This window comes from Rhinopithecus bieti, unplaced genomic scaffold (assembly GCF_001698545.2).
Source record: "Rhinopithecus bieti isolate Rb0 unplaced genomic scaffold, ASM169854v2 scaffold_48197, whole genome shotgun sequence".
Lineage (NCBI taxonomy): Eukaryota > Metazoa > Chordata > Mammalia > Primates > Cercopithecidae > Rhinopithecus > Rhinopithecus bieti.
The window spans coordinates 922,200-932,816 of record NW_016819410.1 but is presented as its reverse complement, the minus strand read 5'-3'; the positions used below and the strand labels follow the sequence as shown (position 1 = coordinate 932,816).

The 10,617-nt window shown below is 37.8% G+C and overlaps 1 long non-coding RNA gene across 1 annotated transcript; it reads right to left on the bottom strand.

The window, feature by feature from the left end:
- Positions 1-1,269: 1,269 nt before the first annotated feature.
- Positions 1,270-9,538, bottom strand: LOC108519727 (uncharacterized). The gene is made up of 4 exons (XR_001882713.1): positions 9,453-9,538; positions 7,673-7,803; positions 6,069-6,156; positions 1,270-1,343 (listed from the first exon to the last, which is right to left on the bottom strand). It is a non-coding gene; the product is annotated as an uncharacterized LOC108519727 (long non-coding RNA).
- Positions 9,539-10,617: the final 1,079 nt, after the last annotated feature.

Genomic DNA, 10,617 nt, shown 5'->3' with positions numbered 1-10,617 from the left:
CCTGAGTAGCTGGGATTACAGGCATTGAAAAGATATAGCAAAGTTACAGTATTATAATTTTATGGGACCATCCTTGTATATGGAGTCCATGGTTGACTGAGATGTTAGGCAACAAATGACTGTACCATAATGTTGGATATATGGTACCTGCCACCATGTCTACCCGGCTAATTTTTGTATTTTTAGTAGAGACGGGATTTCACCATGTTGGTCAGGCTGGTCTCGAACTACTGACCTCGTGATCTGCCCACCTCGGCATCCCAAAGTGCTGGCATTACAGGTATGAACCACTGCGCCTGATGAATCATAGTCTTTTAAAATATTAAGGAACCATAATAAAATATGACATAAATTTCATTTTGAGGCTAAATATAAGACCACTATACTTATCTATATACCTTGATTTCAAACTTTTTATTAATTGAAACATTAAGTCTCACTAGCTTGGTAATTAAACTCTATATATTCAAATTTGTATCTATAAGATTTTGCATGACCACATTACCTAAAACTTTAAAAAGCATTGCATTTAACTGCCTGCTCCCAGAGGCAAGAGGGACTGTAATGATCTGTCTTCATAGTTCCACTGCCTTGTTGAGTACCTGGCACATAGTGTGCACCTGATAAAGACTGTTTAAATGGATGTAGGCTGACTCTATTCAGGAGAAATTTATGAATAAGGTAGAACTTGAATAGAGACTAAAAGCTATACTGAATTTACATAGAGGAAACATTTCTTACTTGAGAGAACATCAGGAGGAAGGACTGTCAATTGTACATTTGGGAACACAGAGAAATCATCTTAGGTGTATAAAAGAAATTCAATTATGAAAAGCCTTAAAAACATATCTGAGGAGTTTGGACTAAAAGCAAAAAGAAACCATTATAGGAATTTTTGAAGTAGAGTGACATCATGAAAGTTGTCTTTTAGGAAAAGTCACCTGGCAACAGTATGAAAGGTGAATTAGAAGGAGAGAATGAGAAGATGTAGATTAGTTAAGAAAACATCAGTTATTGGATGTGAATTAAAGAGATGAGTGTTGTAATAGGGAAGGGTGGAAAGACTGAGGCAACTTTCAGAAAACAAGGTAGAGCCATTTTCTCATTAAGAGCCTTTGGCTGCAAGTAACAGAAATGAGATTAAACAACAAGAAAAAATACTGGGTCCCACTGCTGGATATCCAAAGGTAGTGCCCTTTCAGAGACAGGCTTACTCCGGTTTTCTTCTAGCTCCATTTTTCCAAGATTCATTTGACTCAGTGCTTCTCTATTTGTCAGCCTCGTGCTCCAGGTAGCATGAACCTAGTGACCTCAGTTCCATCGCATCTACACATGAACATATCCTGAGAAAAAGGAAGAAAAAGCACAGAGAGAGAATTACTCCTGAAATCTCTTTCAGAAGAGCAATAAAGAATTTCCCTAGACTCACTAACAAATCTTTTCTTGCATCTCAGGGACATAAACTGGTTTGCATGCCAATTGCTAAAGCAATGTGGCACGAGGAAAGAGGATTCTCCTTGGACCGTTCTAGTGCCTTCTTGGGCTTGGGAGAGAGTTTGACCTCTAAGCCACATGGGCTGCCTAGGGCGGGAGGATTTGGATACTGTACCAAGATTGGAGTTTAAGAGAAGAGGAAAGTGATAAGAGATGCTGGGTGTGCAGCCAACAATGCAATGAAGAAGAGAACAGAATTTAAGATGATCCTCGTTTCTAGCTATTCAGTGGTATGACACGTAAGAGAGACCAGTTTGAGGGTCAGAGATGAATTTAACTCCATTTTTAGAGAGATAGTGTTAAACTGCAAAATGCTACTCAAAGATACTGTGGCTTCCTTATTAGTAATTGGATAGGCAGTGAAGAATGACCCTGAGCCCTAAGGGATATCTCAGAGCTGGAAAGAGAAATTTAGATGTCATCCATATGGAAGTGAATGAGCTCCCCAGAGAGTGGTTATAGAAAAAGGACCCATGATGAGTCCCAGCCTCAGATGGGAGGAAGGAGGAAAATCAGATGTTAGGAGATTAAAGAAAACAAAGAGCTGTCAGAAAGAGATCGGAGGACTAGTAAATGTGATATAATCATAGAAGTTGAAAGGAAAAAAAATTCATGATGAAAATATCAAATGTTACCTAAAGATGATGAAGAAAGAGAGCTGACAAAGCCAAGTTTGGGGCTTTAAGGGAACAAGATGTATATAAGGAAGTTATTAAAAGATTCATGAAAGATTTCCAAAGAGCAGCAAAGACTGAATTGAAATTCTCAGCATAAATCTGCAATAGGCCAGGTCAACTGAGTTCTTTTCACAAGCCAGTATGGCTCCTGCATAAGAAAATAAAAAAAGAATGATTTGATCATTAAAGATGTATAATTGGGTTAGGAAAAAGACAAAGAGGTGAGAGAATTTAGAGTCCTGATAAAGCAATATGAAATCATTGAGTATGGAACTTACACTGTAGAGGGAATCCTCAGCCAAAGGATGAGAATGGACTGAAACTCATCTTTTGGTTCTGTTTCATTGGAATTGCAATAGGATATAGCAGACTTACTAGCTTAAGGTCTTGGTTTGAGATCCCTTGAAAGCACAGCTTAAAATAAAGGCTTTGGTACAGGTAGTTTATTAGGGAGGCAAGGCTAGGAAAAAGAATATGAGGAGTAAGACAAGGAAGTGATAAAAATTGATAAAGTGTGTTATTGATTTCAGCCAGCTACTGCAGACAGTTCAAAGTCTGCAGTGTAGTTACTGGAATCCCACCTCAAGCTCATGTGATGTCTCTGTTTCTCTGCCACAAAGCTTTCTTTAAAGCTCAGTAACAACACAGCCTGAAATTGCAGAGGTGTTAACAACTCTAGGCAACCCTCAACCAGTGGGAGAAGGCAGGGTGAATAAGGGTCTGCTGTACCAGCCAGTTACCCTTGTAGGCAACTGAGACTCAGTCCCTCTGGGGACACACAGAGGAATTGTGAAGAATGCCCTCGGAATGGTCCCATCAAATAACAGGGAGGTTGAACCCTGGTTGAAGGTTCCCCCCAGGTGATAACAATGGCACAATCCCAAGTTACACCTGCACAGGTGTTTCAGAGAAATCCCCAAGGCAAAAAGCAAAGAGCAACTACCACATGTACTGGAAGTGAGACACTAGTAATTGCATGCCACTGTCACCACAGCTGTCCATCACAGCTGCCCAAAACAGCTGCTCAGAAATCAGTAGCCCAAGAAGCTGTGACATGGGCATCACACACAGCTGCTACACCAAGGTTTCTCCACCACAACACTACTGACATTTTGGACTAGATAATTGTTTGTCATGGGGGCTAGTATGTGCCTTGTAGGATGTTAACCAGCACCCCTGGACTTTCCCGACTAAATGCCAGCTGCCCCCTGTCCAGTTGTGACAAGAAAAAATGTCTCTAGACATGGCCAAGTGTCCCTAGGGAGGCAAAAAAATCACACCCAGTTGAGAACCACTGCGCAATGCTGTGTAACCTTGAGCAAGTTGCTTCACTTCTCTAAATCTGTTTCTTTTTTTTCTTTTCTTTTCTTTTCTTTTCTTTTTTTTTTTGAGACGGAGTCTTGCTCTGTTGCCCAGGCTGGAGTGCAGTGGTGCCATCTCGGCTCACCGCAACCTCTGCCTCCCAGGTTTAAGCTATTCTCCTGCCTCAGCCTCCCAAGTAGCTGGGATGACAGGTGTGCACCACCACACCTGGCTAATTTTTGTATTTTTAGTAGAAATAGGGTTTCACCAGTTGGTCTTGAACTCCTGACCTCAGGTGATCCGCCCATCTCGGCCTCTCAAAGTGCTGGGATTACAGGTGTGAGCCACTGTGCCTGGCCCTCTAAATCTGTTTCTTATCTATAAAATGAGGATAATAATAGTACTGACTTCATAGGCTTTGGAAGATGACTAAATGAATTGGTGAACATTAAGCAGTTATCAGAGTAAATGGACACTTAGCACATAGTATGTGTTTAATAATAAGGTAATAATAATAATGGCAGTACTATAAAAAAACTCTGATTTTATAGTTATATATTTTTATGGCTAAAATTCAAGGTTTAATTTCCTCTTCCTTGATTAAAATAATAAAATAAGGTACTCATTAGTAATAAAATAAGGTACTTATTCCTAATGTCTATTTCAGCAAATGAATCAAAGGCTGAATCTCAATGTGAATAAATCATAGTGAAAGTTTGACATCAGTCACTTTTGATCTTCTTTCATTACCAAACACTAGTTAATGCACTTAAGTTAAACAGGACCACGTGTCATTTTATTGTAGCTAAGTGAATTCGCAGTGTGAAGGAAATAAAAGAACTCTGCTTAAAAGTAAATAGAACATTTGAATGCTGTGTATTTCAGAATAATCTTGCAGAGTTTACACCTCAGTATTTTATAAAATGCAGATTTAAAATGTACATTTAGTAAAACAAATTTTTTAGCATAGTCTGCAATCTCAGACTTAAAGACATGAATATTTTAGGTTTATTAGCATAAATTGAATACCAGCATGCAAACACTGAAATGAATTTAAGGAAATTGTTAATGATTCATTACATAGAGTAATTAGATTTTTGTATGATGGGAGTAAATGCATTAGCAAAAACAATTATGCACTGAAACAGCGAAAACCACTCTCAGGAAAGAAGTCAATGGTGTAATAAAAGGACATTTTTGCAGGACTCCTCCTGCACTTTCTTGACTGAATCACAAACAGCTGTTGCCATCTGCCAGGGTGAGCCCTTGGCAGAAAGGCATGACAAACCTCTGCCAAACCCTGGTCTGTTGAAAGTGTCTACCCCAGAACTCTCAGAAACTGAGTATCCTTAAGAGATAGTGAATGAATCTCCAGTGAAACTGGCCTATGTCATTTTTAAGGGATTGTAGGGGAAAAGCTAACAAGATAAGCAGAAGAAATACATTCATGGAGAATTGCCTCTGTGGCTTTGCTTCTATTACTTTAAATCTTTCAGAGGATATATGCTTTTGCCCACAATGGAATCATTGTTCAAACTTATTGTATGGTGTTGTAACTACTTCTTAATGTGTAACTGCTAGTACAAGTGCCAAGACATTGTCACCTTTGTGTCTCCAAGACCTAGCACAGAGGAGGCACTCAGTGAGTAAATGAATGAATAAAAGTATTGGTCCAGGCCAGGTGCGGTGGCTAACACCTGTTAATCCCAACACTTTTGGAGGCCAAGGCAGGTGGATCACCTGGGGTCAGGAGTTCGAGACCAGCCTGGCCAACATGGTGAAACCCTGTCTCTACTAAAAATATAAAAACTAGCCTGGTGCGGTGGCTCACGCCTGTAATCCCAGCTACTTGTGAGGCTGAGGCAAGGGAATTGCTTGAACCCAGAGGGAGAGGTTGCAGTGGGCTGAGATTGTGCCACTGCACTCCAGCCTGGGCAACAGAAGGAGACTCTGTCTCAAAAAAAGAAAAAAAAACAACTATATATATATCCAGCTTACCATGACTGCTGCACCAGGCTCCAAGATCAGTTGTGAATTTCAAATACCAATCTCAGCCTTCACAGGGTTATCTTAAGTACTGTACCTCAGAACCACTGAATCTTCTCATCATGTGTCAGCCTTCCTAGAATAGACACAGTCTGAAGCTGCAGGAAATGAGGCAATGAGAGCCATGTGACATAGGCCACATCTACACCCCTGAAGAAAAGAAGTTAGGCAATCTTCTAGATCATTGAGACAGAAAAAGATGTTTGCCAGGAAATGCCAGATAACTCAGGCAAAGTGCTTTTTTTTCTGCTTGAATTAATAGTATAATTGCCTCAGTTCTCCATTTGTCTATTTTTGTTCAGACATAGCTTCAGATCAAATCATTTGCAGCAAAGAGTCCTAGGGGAATAAAAGAAAAGGAGCCCAGAGACAAAGGAGGAACCTTCCAAACTAGTTCAACTGTGTCACAGAACAGCCTGAATGCATCCAGGTGGCAGTATGGAAATTAGGAAGCGAAACTGGATCTATGCGAATGATGAGGAAATGCTTATTTGAACTTCACAAATAAGAGCATTAGCTATTTTCACAATCTAAAGCATTTGATTTTACCTTAATGTATCAATGTTTCAAAGGCAGGTCCTTGTAGATCAATTGCTTCTATTTCTTTTCTGTGGATGTTGACTGCAAAGAGGCTTTTCTGTAAGAATTCAATTTAGAAAAGCTTAAAAGCAATAGTGGTGGAGACGAAATGGTTTTAAAAACTAGACTTAAATAATAATACTGTCTCCTAGGAAGTGATTTTGAATAACAATTTGAAAAATCAAATTAAGTCCAGTAGAGTCTCACATTGATGTTATCTCTGAAGCCCCGGCTCTGAGATCATGCTAGAGGTGGAATCATATATGAACAAGCATCTTCTGGGGCTGTCTTTATCATTCTCTGTTATATTTTATTCAAGGCAATGTATCTGCTATTGCCCTAGCCATCTTTATAGCTTCAAGTTTCAGATTATGAATGATCACAACAGAGTTCTAAAATCTGACAGAAAAGTAAGGAGACACCATATAAATTAAAATGCAATTAGATGTAAGCAAGTTTTGTAAACTGCAACACACCATGCAAATCTGTTATTATGGTACAGAAGGCTCATTGAAGCCTGCTTTTCTTTTTTTCCTTTTAGCAAAATGATGTGACTAATTATGAAGATAAAACTTCATTAAATCTTTTAACCTGATTTTCCTTTCTAATTATTGGAAGCTTATATATTGTCTGAGAGTAAATTTATTCTCTGAAACTAAAACTAGCCTCTCCCTGCTTTGACTGGATTTCACAGGGCCCACTGTGATACATCACCTCTGGAACTGTTTGACTCAAAGGAAGATAGGATTAGTCTACCTGTATTATAGGAATTCACCATGGAAACCACAGAACAGGAACAAAAAATTAGTAAAAGAAAAGCAAATCAAAATCACCATGACTATTGAACACAGGTAGTTAAAATTACAGTAAGAGTTCCCACTACTTAGTTGGGATTCTATTCCTGAGCCTTGAAAAGAACTCACAGACTTTCTTTGAGTAAGACTTGGGGCATAAAATGAAATGACTTTTATCTTAAGCTAAATGACCTACATGATAATTTTATTTTCCTTCAGAATTAATTCTTTTTTTTTTTTTACAGGCCTAACAGTTTAAAGGCAATTTGAAAATTGATATAAACCTAAACATAAAATGGTAAATGCTCACACATGAAAAAAATTAGCTCCAGAAGTCGTATCAATAAGACCATTGTGAATGACATTGTACACCAAATTGTCAATGATATTCTTTGTTTCAAGTTTCTTTTTCATTCTTTAGGATTTTTTTTTTTCCTTCAACGTTTGCTGCATTGGGAGAGGCAAAGGTGTGCTTTTAGACATCATCAGGTTAAATAACTTTAATCTTAAACTTTTGAACGACTGATCTCCAAACTTTTCATTGTGTCTCCCTTTAGTTTAAAAAGAGAGATCCCTGATAGATCTATATCCACACATGTTAAAACAGAAGTATTTTAAAGATGTTTTACAGAAAGTATTAATCCTAAGAAGATCATCAATCCCATGTCTAAGATATTTTTCATAATTACTTTTGATGGGCTTAACAATAACATGTGCTATGCAGCCATTGCTTTGTCATTTGTTTTCTTTTCCTTCACCATGCCCTGGGGCTTTAATCACCTCTTAAATTTCTTCTAGATGCCTGTGTTGCCATCCTGAGTCCCACCTGGGAGATTCTCATACTTCGAACACACAATGATTCCGTTGGCAGCAATTTGGTCTCAGTAGAAGTCAGTTTTCCTAAGTAGGATCTAGTCAAATTCAATTTGAACAAAACTTAGTGGATTAATCAAATCCTCTTGACTATAATTTTATAGAATTTAATATTTTATAAAATGAGTGGCCTATTATTACATACTTAAATTTCTTTATACAGAAATTCAATATTGCTCTAGTAATGTGTACTTGATAATATCTGTATCATTCTTACTGGTTTCATTTTTTTTAAAATTAATAAACAAAAAGATGAAAGAACCCACCATTGTATTGACACTGGTGCCACAGTTCTAGAAAAAGAAAATATTCTTAAATGTTACTAAAAGAAAACATTTTTAAGATGGGTATTAAGGAGGACCAGAATCGAAACATTATCTTCTTTGCAATGGTTGTTGCTATTAGTTAAAACACTTTAAACCACACTTAATAAAATAAATTCACTGTTCACCATTTATACAATGTTACATGTCATTACGATAGGAAATAGTATGGGGAAATTATATTTCAAAATGATTCCAAGTGATCTCCCTCTCTCTCTTTCTCTCTCTCACACACATACACACACACTCACACAGACACACTGTTCATGACTTTTTCCCAGAGCCAAGCTAAGAGGCTATAGTAGGCTGGTGGTCCTACAATTAAAAGTTATCTTAGTAAGTGAAAAGGACTGGAATGAGATCTTTCATTCACGTCTGACTCAATCTCTAATTCCTGCTGTGAAAATGTATATAATTTTTTTATCCAATAAAAATTATTTTTAGAATCATGCAAACATTACAATGTTAGCTATATCTCACCTCCCTTTCCTTTCTGTGGATAACCAAGAGTTGGAAAGTATATGCTATTTTTGACCATATTTCTGATTAAGTTTAGTTGGTCATATTAGCCAACAATTCAACTAATACTTTTCAATACTTAGTCCTTTAATTTAGTGAATTATTTTCCCTTTAAAGTTTTAGTAACAGCTGAATGAGGTGGGTGTAGCAGGGGGGCTTAGATGTTACTCTTATAATGAAAACAAGATAATTCTTTCAAATGTTCAAATGTGCCTATTCTTAGGTTTTATTCTAACTACTTTAATAACATTAAAAATTAATCTTCTCTACTCTTTAGAAAAGTGAAAATTTTAGACAAGTGATTGGAGAAAAGATTTATGTGCATATTTAATTATTTAATTATTTATGTCGGTCACTGCCACTAAAGCTGCAAAGAAGATGAGGTTTGGTGCCAAGTGACAGTGATGAGGCATTTGCAAATCTGTAATGAGTGCTGTAAAACACAGGTATTACCCAACATCTTAATCATAAGCAATTTCCTAGGGCAAAGGGAAGCCATCTTGATAAGGGTACATGGTATATTTCACAGGCCTTTTGCCACAGCCTGTTTCATAATTTATTACACCAGCTTTGTTAATAACATTCCAAATATTTCCCTCCCTCCTTGCTAACTAACTTCTGCTGACTTATGAAGAAATAATCAAGGGAGATATCTCATTTCTTCAATTTCATCTGCTCCTCACCTTCTTCCTCCTCCAGCTTACCACCTCTTCCAAGATCCTGCTGATACCTAACTACTGGCCTCCTTAGTCAAACTCAGAAAGCTGTCCTTGAAGTACAGTTAATTGTTCCATTGGGTGGCCTACCCAAGTCCAAAAACACCCTCATCTACACAGTGGTCATACCTGAAATTCCAGAATGATCTTTGGTAGCATTTTCTCCCTCCAAAAACCTTTTGGAGACTTTAGCAAATTTCTTAGAGGGAAGAAATCTAGATTGGAGTAACAAACCAGGGATTAAAAGGCAGAAGTAGAAAATCTGGATTAGAAAGATTATAGTTGCTGACTGCCACATGACTGAATTCTTAACTGTTCCTAAGTAAATGGTGATAAGAACGGTCATAAAGATTAATCATTTCTGACCATGAAGTGGGTGCTGTCTTTATTGGCAGCCAGACACTTGTATAATTCTTTCCCTCCTCCCTTCCTCCACATTCCTATTTAAGAAAGAAAACATCTGAGAGGATGAACTGGGGGAGGGGCAGAGATAGGACTAGGTATGAAAAAGCTGTAAATTTCACATTCTCATTCCAGCTGTCAGTTTTCTGTGTTTCTGTCATCTTGCCCCAAACACTTCTCTATTTAACTGTAAGGTCAAATGAACTGGAATATCCTCTGGAGGATCTTACCTGCATCACAGGACCTCTCTCATAATAGAAAACTACTTCATTATCATGCAAAATAAGAAGCAGTAAAAAAATAGTCAGCCTATATACCTTTAACTTAAACTTTGTCACTTTTAGGGGCTTTGCAACACCTCCTCCAGCTGCCTGCTAGATTTCGTCTGATTGTTGTAGTAGTAGTTGTTCATCAAAACAGAGGAAGATCATACTCCATATTCATTATTCATAGAAAACAATCATGGGGTGGTCTATTTAGAGCTCAAAATTGTCGCTCTGTGGAATAGGGACGAGGGATCACCTCACGCCAAGATCCTGAATCTAAGCAAGAGATGATGGTGTGCCCAGTAATTCCAAGGACGACATGATGGGCTGCATGACTCTCTGTCTCATTATCCCGATTCATTTTGGCTGTTAATTCTGTCAGGAATTTTTGACAGAAAACCAACGCATCAGAGATAAGACTGAATGAATTAATTCTGGTCCTTTAAGCCTAAAATATTAACATAGCAACCAATCTGATGGAGAGGACGCAGTGGAGGGGGAGGGGATTATATCACAGCTGCACAATTGCATGTTGTAATCACTGCTGTTATCTTCTGTGCTTTATATTCAATAGTTCTCTGATAGTTCTCTGTGCTGAGCACTGCATATTGATTTGGAGAAAAGTA